The sequence below is a fragment of the Sphaerodactylus townsendi genome, linkage group LG04 (assembly GCF_021028975.2).
Source record: "Sphaerodactylus townsendi isolate TG3544 linkage group LG04, MPM_Stown_v2.3, whole genome shotgun sequence".
Classification (NCBI taxonomy): Eukaryota; Metazoa; Chordata; class Lepidosauria; order Squamata; family Sphaerodactylidae; genus Sphaerodactylus; species Sphaerodactylus townsendi.
Window position 1 is genome coordinate 9,982,260 of NC_059428.1, and position 13,866 is coordinate 9,996,125.

Genomic DNA, 13,866 nt, shown 5'->3' on the forward strand with positions numbered 1-13,866 from the left:
CCCCCCCCCCCCCCACCCCCCCCCCCCCCCACCCCCCCCCCCCCCCACCCCCCCCCCCCCCCACCCCCCCCCCCCCCCACCCCCCCCCCCCCCCACCCCCCCCCCCCCCCACCCCCCCCCCCCCCCACCCCCCCCCCCCCCCACCCCCCCCCCCCCCCACCCCCCCCCCCCCCCACCCCCCCCCCCCCCCACCCCCCCCCCCCCCCACCCCCCCCCCCCCCCACCCCCCCCCCCCCCCACCCCCCCCCCCCCCCACCCCCCCCCCCCCCCACCCCCCCCCCCCCCCACCCCCCCCCCCCCCCACCCCCCCCCCCCCCCACCCCCCCCCCCCCCCACCCCCCCCCCCCCCCACCCCCCCCCCCCCCCACCCCCCCCCCCCCCCACCCCCCCCCCCCCCCACCCCCCCCCCCCCCCACCCCCCCCCCCCCCCACCCCCCCCCCCCCCCACCCCCCCCCCCCCCCACCCCCCCCCCCCCCCACCCCCCCCCCCCCCCACCCCCCCCCCCCCCCACCCCCCCCCCCCCCCACCCCCCCCCCCCCCCACCCCCCCCCCCCCCCACCCCCCCCCCCCCCCACCCCCCCCCCCCCCCACCCCCCCCCCCCCCCACCCCCCCCCCCCCCCACCCCCCCCCCCCCCCACCCCCCCCCCCCCCCACCCCCCCCCCCCCCCACCCCCCCCCCCCCCCACCCCCCCCCCCCCCCACCCCCCCCCCCCCCCACCCCCCCCCCCCCCCACCCCCCCCCCCCCCCACCCCCCCCCCCCCCCACCCCCCCCCCCCCCCACCCCCCCCCCCCCCCACCCCCCCCCCCCCCCACCCCCCCCCCCCCCCACCCCCCCCCCCCCCCACCCCCCCCCCCCCCCACCCCCCCCCCCCCCCACCCCCCCCCCCCCCCACCCCCCCCCCCCCCCACCCCCCCCCCCCCCCACCCCCCCCCCCCCCCACCCCCCCCCCCCCCCACCCCCCCCCCCCCCCACCCCCCCCCCCCCCCACCCCCCCCCCCCCCCACCCCCCCCCCCCCCCACCCCCCCCCCCCCCCACCCCCCCCCCCCCCCACCCCCCCCCCCCCCCACCCCCCCCCCCCCCCACCCCCCCCCCCCCCCACCCCCCCCCCCCCCCACCCCCCCCCCCCCCCACCCCCCCCCCCCCCCACCCCCCCCCCCCCCCACCCCCCCCCCCCCCCACCCCCCCCCCCCCCCACCCCCCCCCCCCCCCACCCCCCCCCCCCCCCACCCCCCCCCCCCCCCACCCCCCCCCCCCCCCACCCCCCCCCCCCCCCACCCCCCCCCCCCCCCACCCCCCCCCCCCCCCACCCCCCCCCCCCCCCACCCCCCCCCCCCCCCACCCCCCCCCCCCCCCACCCCCCCCCCCCCCCACCCCCCCCCCCCCCCACCCCCCCCCCCCCCCACCCCCCCCCCCCCCCACCCCCCCCCCCCCCCACCCCCCCCCCCCCCCACCCCCCCCCCCCCCCACCCCCCCCCCCCCCCACCCCCCCCCCCCCCCACCCCCCCCCCCCCCCACCCCCCCCCCCCCCCACCCCCCCCCCCCCCCACCCCCCCCCCCCCCCACCCCCCCCCCCCCCCACCCCCCCCCCCCCCCACCCCCCCCCCCCCCCACCCCCCCCCCCCCCCACCCCCCCCCCCCCCCACCCCCCCCCCCCCCCACCCCCCCCCCCCCCCACCCCCCCCCCCCCCCACCCCCCCCCCCCCCCACCCCCCCCCCCCCCCACCCCCCCCCCCCCCCACCCCCCCCCCCCCCCACCCCCCCCCCCCCCCACCCCCCCCCCCCCCCACCCCCCCCCCCCCCCACCCCCCCCCCCCCCCACCCCCCCCCCCCCCCACCCCCCCCCCCCCCCACCCCCCCCCCCCCCCACCCCCCCCCCCCCCCACCCCCCCCCCCCCCCACCCCCCCCCCCCCCCACCCCCCCCCCCCCCCACCCCCCCCCCCCCCCACCCCCCCCCCCCCCCACCCCCCCCCCCCCCCACCCCCCCCCCCCCCCACCCCCCCCCCCCCCCACCCCCCCCCCCCCCCACCCCCCCCCCCCCCCACCCCCCCCCCCCCCCACCCCCCCCCCCCCCCACCCCCCCCCCCCCCCACCCCCCCCCCCCCCCACCCCCCCCCCCCCCCACCCCCCCCCCCCCCCACCCCCCCCCCCCCCCACCCCCCCCCCCCCCCACCCCCCCCCCCCCCCACCCCCCCCCCCCCCCACCCCCCCCCCCCCCCACCCCCCCCCCCCCCCACCCCCCCCCCCCCCCACCCCCCCCCCCCCCCACCCCCCCCCCCCCCCACCCCCCCCCCCCCCCACCCCCCCCCCCCCCCACCCCCCCCCCCCCCCACCCCCCCCCCCCCCCACCCCCCCCCCCCCCCACCCCCCCCCCCCCCCACCCCCCCCCCCCCCCACCCCCCCCCCCCCCCACCCCCCCCCCCCCCCACCCCCCCCCCCCCCCACCCCCCCCCCCCCCCACCCCCCCCCCCCCCCACCCCCCCCCCCCCCCACCCCCCCCCCCCCCCACCCCCCCCCCCCCCCACCCCCCCCCCCCCCCACCCCCCCCCCCCCCCACCCCCCCCCCCCCCCACCCCCCCCCCCCCCCACCCCCCCCCCCCCCCACCCCCCCCCCCCCCCACCCCCCCCCCCCCCCACCCCCCCCCCCCCCCACCCCCCCCCCCCCCCACCCCCCCCCCCCCCCACCCCCCCCCCCCCCCACCCCCCCCCCCCCCCACCCCCCCCCCCCCCCACCCCCCCCCCCCCCCACCCCCCCCCCCCCCCACCCCCCCCCCCCCCCACCCCCCCCCCCCCCCACCCCCCCCCCCCCCCACCCCCCCCCCCCCCCACCCCCCCCCCCCCCCACCCCCCCCCCCCCCCACCCCCCCCCCCCCCCACCCCCCCCCCCCCCCACCCCCCCCCCCCCCCACCCCCCCCCCCCCCCACCCCCCCCCCCCCCCACCCCCCCCCCCCCCCACCCCCCCCCCCCCCCACCCCCCCCCCCCCCCACCCCCCCCCCCCCCCACCCCCCCCCCCCCCCACCCCCCCCCCCCCCCACCCCCCCCCCCCCCCACCCCCCCCCCCCCCCACCCCCCCCCCCCCCCACCCCCCCCCCCCCCCACCCCCCCCCCCCCCCACCCCCCCCCCCCCCCACCCCCCCCCCCCCCCACCCCCCCCCCCCCCCACCCCCCCCCCCCCCCACCCCCCCCCCCCCCCACCCCCCCCCCCCCCCACCCCCCCCCCCCCCCACCCCCCCCCCCCCCCACCCCCCCCCCCCCCCACCCCCCCCCCCCCCCACCCCCCCCCCCCCCCACCCCCCCCCCCCCCCACCCCCCCCCCCCCCCACCCCCCCCCCCCCCCACCCCCCCCCCCCCCCACCCCCCCCCCCCCCCACCCCCCCCCCCCCCCACCCCCCCCCCCCCCCACCCCCCCCCCCCCCCACCCCCCCCCCCCCCCACCCCCCCCCCCCCCCACCCCCCCCCCCCCCCACCCCCCCCCCCCCCCACCCCCCCCCCCCCCCACCCCCCCCCCCCCCCACCCCCCCCCCCCCCCACCCCCCCCCCCCCCCACCCCCCCCCCCCCCCACCCCCCCCCCCCCCCACCCCCCCCCCCCCCCACCCCCCCCCCCCCCCACCCCCCCCCCCCCCCACCCCCCCCCCCCCCCACCCCCCCCCCCCCCCACCCCCCCCCCCCCCCACCCCCCCCCCCCCCCACCCCCCCCCCCCCCCACCCCCCCCCCCCCCCACCCCCCCCCCCCCCCACCCCCCCCCCCCCCCACCCCCCCCCCCCCCCACCCCCCCCCCCCCCCACCCCCCCCCCCCCCCACCCCCCCCCCCCCCCACCCCCCCCCCCCCCCACCCCCCCCCCCCCCCACCCCCCCCCCCCCCCACCCCCCCCCCCCCCCACCCCCCCCCCCCCCCACCCCCCCCCCCCCCCACCCCCCCCCCCCCCCACCCCCCCCCCCCCCCACCCCCCCCCCCCCCCACCCCCCCCCCCCCCCACCCCCCCCCCCCCCCACCCCCCCCCCCCCCCACCCCCCCCCCCCCCCACCCCCCCCCCCCCCCACCCCCCCCCCCCCCCACCCCCCCCCCCCCCCACCCCCCCCCCCCCCCACCCCCCCCCCCCCCCACCCCCCCCCCCCCCCACCCCCCCCCCCCCCCACCCCCCCCCCCCCCCACCCCCCCCCCCCCCCACCCCCCCCCCCCCCCACCCCCCCCCCCCCCCACCCCCCCCCCCCCCCACCCCCCCCCCCCCCCACCCCCCCCCCCCCCCACCCCCCCCCCCCCCCACCCCCCCCCCCCCCCACCCCCCCCCCCCCCCACCCCCCCCCCCCCCCACCCCCCCCCCCCCCCACCCCCCCCCCCCCCCACCCCCCCCCCCCCCCACCCCCCCCCCCCCCCACCCCCCCCCCCCCCCACCCCCCCCCCCCCCCACCCCCCCCCCCCCCCACCCCCCCCCCCCCCCACCCCCCCCCCCCCCCACCCCCCCCCCCCCCCACCCCCCCCCCCCCCCACCCCCCCCCCCCCCCACCCCCCCCCCCCCCCACCCCCCCCCCCCCCCACCCCCCCCCCCCCCCACCCCCCCCCCCCCCCACCCCCCCCCCCCCCCACCCCCCCCCCCCCCCACCCCCCCCCCCCCCCACCCCCCCCCCCCCCCACCCCCCCCCCCCCCCACCCCCCCCCCCCCCCACCCCCCCCCCCCCCCACCCCCCCCCCCCCCCACCCCCCCCCCCCCCCACCCCCCCCCCCCCCCACCCCCCCCCCCCCCCACCCCCCCCCCCCCCCACCCCCCCCCCCCCCCACCCCCCCCCCCCCCCACCCCCCCCCCCCCCCACCCCCCCCCCCCCCCACCCCCCCCCCCCCCCACCCCCCCCCCCCCCCACCCCCCCCCCCCCCCACCCCCCCCCCCCCCCACCCCCCCCCCCCCCCACCCCCCCCCCCCCCCACCCCCCCCCCCCCCCACCCCCCCCCCCCCCCACCCCCCCCCCCCCCCACCCCCCCCCCCCCCCACCCCCCCCCCCCCCCACCCCCCCCCCCCCCCACCCCCCCCCCCCCCCACCCCCCCCCCCCCCCACCCCCCCCCCCCCCCACCCCCCCCCCCCCCCACCCCCCCCCCCCCCCACCCCCCCCCCCCCCCACCCCCCCCCCCCCCCACCCCCCCCCCCCCCCACCCCCCCCCCCCCCCACCCCCCCCCCCCCCCACCCCCCCCCCCCCCCACCCCCCCCCCCCCCCACCCCCCCCCCCCCCCACCCCCCCCCCCCCCCACCCCCCCCCCCCCCCACCCCCCCCCCCCCCCACCCCCCCCCCCCCCCACCCCCCCCCCCCCCCACCCCCCCCCCCCCCCACCCCCCCCCCCCCCCACCCCCCCCCCCCCCCACCCCCCCCCCCCCCCACCCCCCCCCCCCCCCACCCCCCCCCCCCCCCACCCCCCCCCCCCCCCACCCCCCCCCCCCCCCACCCCCCCCCCCCCCCACCCCCCCCCCCCCCCACCCCCCCCCCCCCCCACCCCCCCCCCCCCCCACCCCCCCCCCCCCCCACCCCCCCCCCCCCCCACCCCCCCCCCCCCCCACCCCCCCCCCCCCCCACCCCCCCCCCCCCCCACCCCCCCCCCCCCCCACCCCCCCCCCCCCCCACCCCCCCCCCCCCCCACCCCCCCCCCCCCCCACCCCCCCCCCCCCCCACCCCCCCCCCCCCCCACCCCCCCCCCCCCCCACCCCCCCCCCCCCCCACCCCCCCCCCCCCCCACCCCCCCCCCCCCCCACCCCCCCCCCCCCCCACCCCCCCCCCCCCCCACCCCCCCCCCCCCCCACCCCCCCCCCCCCCCACCCCCCCCCCCCCCCACCCCCCCCCCCCCCCACCCCCCCCCCCCCCCACCCCCCCCCCCCCCCACCCCCCCCCCCCCCCACCCCCCCCCCCCCCCACCCCCCCCCCCCCCCACCCCCCCCCCCCCCCACCCCCCCCCCCCCCCACCCCCCCCCCCCCCCACCCCCCCCCCCCCCCACCCCCCCCCCCCCCCACCCCCCCCCCCCCCCACCCCCCCCCCCCCCCACCCCCCCCCCCCCCCACCCCCCCCCCCCCCCACCCCCCCCCCCCCCCACCCCCCCCCCCCCCCACCCCCCCCCCCCCCCACCCCCCCCCCCCCCCACCCCCCCCCCCCCCCACCCCCCCCCCCCCCCACCCCCCCCCCCCCCCACCCCCCCCCCCCCCCACCCCCCCCCCCCCCCACCCCCCCCCCCCCCCACCCCCCCCCCCCCCCACCCCCCCCCCCCCCCACCCCCCCCCCCCCCCACCCCCCCCCCCCCCCACCCCCCCCCCCCCCCACCCCCCCCCCCCCCCACCCCCCCCCCCCCCCACCCCCCCCCCCCCCCACCCCCCCCCCCCCCCACCCCCCCCCCCCCCCACCCCCCCCCCCCCCCACCCCCCCCCCCCCCCACCCCCCCCCCCCCCCACCCCCCCCCCCCCCCACCCCCCCCCCCCCCCACCCCCCCCCCCCCCCACCCCCCCCCCCCCCCACCCCCCCCCCCCCCCACCCCCCCCCCCCCCCACCCCCCCCCCCCCCCACCCCCCCCCCCCCCCACCCCCCCCCCCCCCCACCCCCCCCCCCCCCCACCCCCCCCCCCCCCCACCCCCCCCCCCCCCCACCCCCCCCCCCCCCCACCCCCCCCCCCCCCCACCCCCCCCCCCCCCCACCCCCCCCCCCCCCCACCCCCCCCCCCCCCCACCCCCCCCCCCCCCCACCCCCCCCCCCCCCCACCCCCCCCCCCCCCCACCCCCCCCCCCCCCCACCCCCCCCCCCCCCCACCCCCCCCCCCCCCCACCCCCCCCCCCCCCCACCCCCCCCCCCCCCCACCCCCCCCCCCCCCCACCCCCCCCCCCCCCCACCCCCCCCCCCCCCCACCCCCCCCCCCCCCCACCCCCCCCCCCCCCCACCCCCCCCCCCCCCCACCCCCCCCCCCCCCCACCCCCCCCCCCCCCCACCCCCCCCCCCCCCCACCCCCCCCCCCCCCCACCCCCCCCCCCCCCCACCCCCCCCCCCCCCCACCCCCCCCCCCCCCCACCCCCCCCCCCCCCCACCCCCCCCCCCCCCCACCCCCCCCCCCCCCCACCCCCCCCCCCCCCCACCCCCCCCCCCCCCCACCCCCCCCCCCCCCCACCCCCCCCCCCCCCCACCCCCCCCCCCCCCCACCCCCCCCCCCCCCCACCCCCCCCCCCCCCCACCCCCCCCCCCCCCCACCCCCCCCCCCCCCCACCCCCCCCCCCCCCCACCCCCCCCCCCCCCCACCCCCCCCCCCCCCCACCCCCCCCCCCCCCCACCCCCCCCCCCCCCCACCCCCCCCCCCCCCCACCCCCCCCCCCCCCCACCCCCCCCCCCCCCCACCCCCCCCCCCCCCCACCCCCCCCCCCCCCCACCCCCCCCCCCCCCCACCCCCCCCCCCCCCCACCCCCCCCCCCCCCCACCCCCCCCCCCCCCCACCCCCCCCCCCCCCCACCCCCCCCCCCCCCCACCCCCCCCCCCCCCCACCCCCCCCCCCCCCCACCCCCCCCCCCCCCCACCCCCCCCCCCCCCCACCCCCCCCCCCCCCCACCCCCCCCCCCCCCCACCCCCCCCCCCCCCCACCCCCCCCCCCCCCCACCCCCCCCCCCCCCCACCCCCCCCCCCCCCCACCCCCCCCCCCCCCCACCCCCCCCCCCCCCCACCCCCCCCCCCCCCCACCCCCCCCCCCCCCCACCCCCCCCCCCCCCCACCCCCCCCCCCCCCCACCCCCCCCCCCCCCCACCCCCCCCCCCCCCCACCCCCCCCCCCCCCCACCCCCCCCCCCCCCCACCCCCCCCCCCCCCCACCCCCCCCCCCCCCCACCCCCCCCCCCCCCCACCCCCCCCCCCCCCCACCCCCCCCCCCCCCCACCCCCCCCCCCCCCCACCCCCCCCCCCCCCCACCCCCCCCCCCCCCCACCCCCCCCCCCCCCCACCCCCCCCCCCCCCCACCCCCCCCCCCCCCCACCCCCCCCCCCCCCCACCCCCCCCCCCCCCCACCCCCCCCCCCCCCCACCCCCCCCCCCCCCCACCCCCCCCCCCCCCCACCCCCCCCCCCCCCCACCCCCCCCCCCCCCCACCCCCCCCCCCCCCCACCCCCCCCCCCCCCCACCCCCCCCCCCCCCCACCCCCCCCCCCCCCCACCCCCCCCCCCCCCCACCCCCCCCCCCCCCCACCCCCCCCCCCCCCCACCCCCCCCCCCCCCCACCCCCCCCCCCCCCCACCCCCCCCCCCCCCCACCCCCCCCCCCCCCCACCCCCCCCCCCCCCCACCCCCCCCCCCCCCCACCCCCCCCCCCCCCCACCCCCCCCCCCCCCCACCCCCCCCCCCCCCCACCCCCCCCCCCCCCCACCCCCCCCCCCCCCCACCCCCCCCCCCCCCCACCCCCCCCCCCCCCCACCCCCCCCCCCCCCCACCCCCCCCCCCCCCCACCCCCCCCCCCCCCCACCCCCCCCCCCCCCCACCCCCCCCCCCCCCCACCCCCCCCCCCCCCCACCCCCCCCCCCCCCCACCCCCCCCCCCCCCCACCCCCCCCCCCCCCCACCCCCCCCCCCCCCCACCCCCCCCCCCCCCCACCCCCCCCCCCCCCCACCCCCCCCCCCCCCCACCCCCCCCCCCCCCCACCCCCCCCCCCCCCCACCCCCCCCCCCCCCCACCCCCCCCCCCCCCCACCCCCCCCCCCCCCCACCCCCCCCCCCCCCCACCCCCCCCCCCCCCCACCCCCCCCCCCCCCCACCCCCCCCCCCCCCCACCCCCCCCCCCCCCCACCCCCCCCCCCCCCCACCCCCCCCCCCCCCCACCCCCCCCCCCCCCCACCCCCCCCCCCCCCCACCCCCCCCCCCCCCCACCCCCCCCCCCCCCCACCCCCCCCCCCCCCCACACCCCCCCCCCCCCCCCCCCCCCCCCCCCCACCCCCCCTCCCCCCCCCGCCCCCCCCACCCCACCCCCCCCCCCCACCACCCCCCCCCGCCCCCTCCCCCCCCCCCCCCCAGTTTGAAAACGCATTATTTTGCGTGTGCGGAAGGGGCCTTAGTTTTGTTTTTACATGCACTTGCAACTCCTATGTTAGGAATGGGAGGACCCAAAAAGGGGTGGAGACTGAAAAGAAGCAGAAGGCTGCAGAACTCGTGAAGTTGAAGGAGGCAAGGCTACCGGGCTGGGACCTTGATAGATTATTATAAATTCTTAACACTTTGTTTAAGGTAACTGCAATGTTGTTGGGAACCAGTACGAAGAAGGATGTTTATTTTTGCTATGTAAATGTTAGAATTTACTGTTTCAGGGCTTTGTGTGTGTAATTGGTGAGAGTTCTTTGGGGTATCTTCATCGTCTCAAATCCAGTGCACCAAAATTTCTGGAGTCTTCATGAGCCAGAAGAAATGGACGGAAGAAACGGACTTGGCATTATCAGACTGTAATTAGAGGGACGTGAAATGAAACTTAAACAGGACCTTGAACTGTTATGCTAAATGTTAATAACTAGATCTGTGTTATATGCTAAGGAAACGTAAACAATTTTGCTTAAAATTTAGCTGTCGCAAAACTCCTTCCAAGTTCTGCCCAACTGAACTCACAAGGTGAGGTGACACACTGATATCCTAAGGTTGTTAACAGACTACGGGTCTGATGCAGTAAAGAGTAGCTTCACGTTGTTCATGTGGATTTCAGCCAGAAACGTTGGCGGCCAGTCTGTTTCCAAGTTCAATTCATGATGATGCTTATGACTTCTTAAGCTCTTCACAATCTGGGACCCCCCTGTTAACTTGATTTCACCGAGGTTGAATAGCCCATGGGCCATACAGCAAAATAATTTCAGAAACAGAAATAATGGCAAAACTTAGTCTGGTTCTGGTGGGTTTTTCGAGCTGTGTGGCCGTGGTCTGGTGGATCTTGTTCCTAACGTTTTGCCTGCATCTGTGGCTGGCATCTTCAGAGGTGTATCGCAGAGGGAAGTCTGTTACACACTGTGTCAGTCATTACACACTGTTACACACTGAGTCAGTGTGTAACAGACTTCCCTCTGTGATACACCTCTGAAGGTGCCAGCCACAGATGCAGGCAAAACGTTAGGAACAAGATCCACCAGACCACGGCCACACAGCCCGGAAAACCCACCACAACCAGTTGAATCCGGCCATGAAAGCCTTCGACAATACATTAAATTTAGTCTCATCAACTGTGCAGTTCTCGCAATAGCCACTTAACATGAAAATAACCTGAATTTGTGAGCATCTGGGGTGGCTGAGCCATTTAGCAACTGCTCTGGAAGAAATTTCTCCCTGGCTGGGGCATATTTGGGGCAGTAAAAAGGAAAGTCGTGTAATAACGAACCAGCCACCAGTAAGGGACAGTCACAAAGACATGATTCTGGAGGTTTCTTAAGGAAACGGCCTTTCGTTTGAGCTGAAGGCAATGTGTTGCATTGTAAGAACATAAGAACTAGCCTGCTGGATCAGACCAGAGTCCATCTAGTCCAGCTCTCTGCTACTCACAGTGGCCCTCCAGGTGTCATTGGGAGCTCACATGCAGGATGTGAAAGCAATGGCCTTCTGCTGCTGCTGCTCCCGAGCACCTGGTCTGCTAAGGCATTTGCAATCTCAGATCAAGGAGGATCAAGATTGGTAGCCATAGGTCGATTTCTCCTCCATAAATCTGTCCAAGCCCCTTTTAAAGCTATCCAGGTTAGTGGCCATCACCACCTCCTGGGGCAGCATATTCCAAACACCAATCACACGTTGCGTGAAGAAGGGTTTCCTTTGATTAGTCCTAATTCTTCCCCCCAGCATTTTCAATGAATGCCCCCTGGTTCTAGTATTGTGAGAAAGAGAGAAAAACTTCTCTCTGTCAACATTTTCTTCATTGTGCTACCGTATACAATCGTCACAGGTTGGGAACTGTCAGCATACGAAAACTGTGCAAGAGTCCAAATTCAGCTGGGTATTTGATTCCTGCATAATGCAGGGAACATTTCCTTCCAGAGTTTTTAATGAATCAGCCACCAGTAAGGGACGGTCACAAAGACAGTGTTCTGGAGGTGCCTTTTCAAAACATGACCTTTCATTTGGGCTGAAGGCAATGCGTGGTATTGTGCTAGCATATACGGCCACCACAGTTTGAGAACTGTCAGCATATGAAAACAGTGCAGGAGTTTAAATTCAGCTGGATACTTGGTTCCTGCATGAAGCAGGGAACGCTTCCTTCCGACCTACATATTTGAAGGACTAGTCTTTTTCCACGGGTCCCTTGGTGCCAGCCACTACGGCAATAAGGCAGTCATTTGTTGGTTATCCCGCTCCTTCGGGTGGCTCACGTGGCATCGACCACTGCCGGGCCTTTCCCACCGTGGCGCTGGTTTCGTGGAATGGATTCCCTGAAGAGGTGAGGGGGGGGGGTCTCCTCCTTGGAGACCTTCAGAAGGCACTGCAAAGACTGCCTGCTTGCCAAAGTTTTTGAGAGGTTTTGAATGACAGGCATCTTTTAAGGGGGGGAAGGGGGGGAGATAGTTGGGGCCCGTGATTTTATTCTGGTTTTAATTTCTAACTACTATTGTAAGCTGACTTGAACTAGAAGGGGAGATGGGGGTATAAACAGTTGATTCTGCCCAGCAACTTTACGTGTTGGAGTCATTATAAAATAACCCAGTTTCCTCTTTCCTGTTCACATGCGTATCATACAGGCAGCGATCGGAGCCCATGGAAACAATCCGGGTTGCTTTCGTGCCTGCGTGTGGAGACACTTCTCTTTTTAAAAATTTCCTGCAACACATGCGTAGCTGCTCAGGCGTACAGAAATGAACGCCGCAGCCATGCCAATCATCCCACAATATGATCAGCTGCACCTGCATTGCTGCGCATGTACAATATGCAGAAGAAGAAAAAGAAAGAAAAGGGTGCTTCCTTGCAATGGCAGGGCAATAATGAACATATTGCTGGGGCAGTTGGATTCTCCCTGACTGTGGTCTGCATGGTGGAAGGGAGGGAAATAAACCCGACCACTCGTGCAGGAGCGGCTCCAACCCGGAATTTTGCAGAAGGATTGCTGGTTTAGTGATTTTCGAAAATCCCAGGCGGATTCCGGATGGGCCGAAAACAGCGGTGTGAAAACAGTGTGAAAATGGTGTAAAATGGTTTAAAACGGTGTAAAAGGGTTTACACTGTTTTCACACTATTTTCACACCACTGTTTTTGGTCCATGCGGAATCCACCCCAGATTCCGGGAAATAAAACGAGGCAGATTTGTTTTGGTATTAGGACCTGTGCGAAGTGTTCCCGCCCAAATGGTTTGTATCGAATGCATTAAAAGTATTTTAAATTAATTGTATTTTCATTAGACAAGATTGTATTTTAAATATTATAACTGTTTCGATTGTTTGATTGTTTATTTAATCAAATTTTATATGTTATTTACTGCCGTAAGTCGCTCTGAGCCCTTGTGGGGAGGGCGAATTAAATAAATCGAACTAAATCGAATCAAAGAAATCAAATTAAAGAAATAATAAATAAATAAACAAAATATTGCATCCTACACCCGTTGTATTTGCCCTGTGAGGAACCGACCAATGTTTTAAGAACCATCAGCATCATATCTGCTGGTGGTTCCTCAATGATGCGGCTGGCCTCCACACGGGCCAGGACCTTTACAGCCCTGGCCCCAGCCTGGTGGAACACTCTTCCTCCAGCTGTCCGGGCCCTGCGGGCCCTTGGTGAATTCCGTGGGGCCTGTAAGACTGAGTTGTTCCGCTGGGCCTTTGGAGCGTCCAGTTGCTGAGGTGCACCCCCCCACCCCCCTTCTTTGCTTTGCTCCCTGGCTCTCTTGCTCCCTATTTTTATAATCTGTTCTTGCATATTTATTGCTATTTTTAGGGAGGAGTTTGGTCGCTCCCTTCTTTTTGGGGTGGTTTTTAAAGGAATTGGGTTGCGGGACGCCATTTTTATTGTTACTGTTTTTGACCGCTGTTTACATGGTTTTAATGGTTTTAATGAATGTTAGTACATATGGTCACTATTGTGACCCTTGTTATATATTGTACCTAGATGATGTTGTGCACCGCCCAGAGCCCCTTGGGGATTGGGTGGTCTATAATTTTAAATAATAAATAAATAAATAAATAAATAACATAACAAACATAACAAACGGGATTGGAATTCCAAGGGCTACCATGAAAACTATAGGGCAGGTCAGGGTATAAGGATGGAAACCCATAGGCTGCCATGCGATCTTTTGAGGCTCACAGCCTTATGGGATGTTATCTATACACCGGCCACGTCAGTAGAAAAGGTAAAGGCCCAGAGAAAAACCCATGTAGTGATATAAGCACTGGGTGAAATGATATCTGAGTAAATTCTTTCATCTGGAATACCTTGTTTTCTCCAGCACAATGCCTTCTATTCAGAGGGGCGAAAAGCCTGTCTATTGCATACCTCGAGCAAACTCTTGACTCATTGCTCAAGTGGGTAGTGATTGGATCTGGAGAGGCAGGACTTTACCTCTCACAGGTATTTCTGACATGGGTTCCTCATTAGATTCCATCTCAGAGGCTGTCAACCTGTCAAGCGTTTTCCCCTCAGCGAAAAAAAACTGGTTTTCTGTAGTTCTGAACAGCTGCAGTTTACTAATTTCAGGGAGTAGTAATGTCTGTTAGCATCTTAAGGAAGCCAGAAATGTCTTCTAAGACGCAGACCTTTTCATATGACTAGGAGGAAGAGAAATAAAATAATTCACAGCTGCTAAACTTGTCTTCCTACACACACCTATGTGGAAGTATCAAATCAACTCTCATGGCTTCTAAGTCAAATCTTTAGTACGAGGGTGACACGCCAAACCAGGGAAATACACCATTCTGGTAATATT

The 13,866-nt window shown here is 76.5% G+C and overlaps 1 protein-coding gene across 1 annotated transcript in view; it reads right to left on the bottom strand.

Moving 5' to 3' along the window:
• LOC125431251 (teneurin-4-like) overlaps window positions 1-13,866 on the bottom strand; it is a 92,133-nt gene that overhangs the window by 16,699 nt on the left and 61,568 nt on the right. The gene's annotated exons all lie outside the window — the stretch shown is intronic.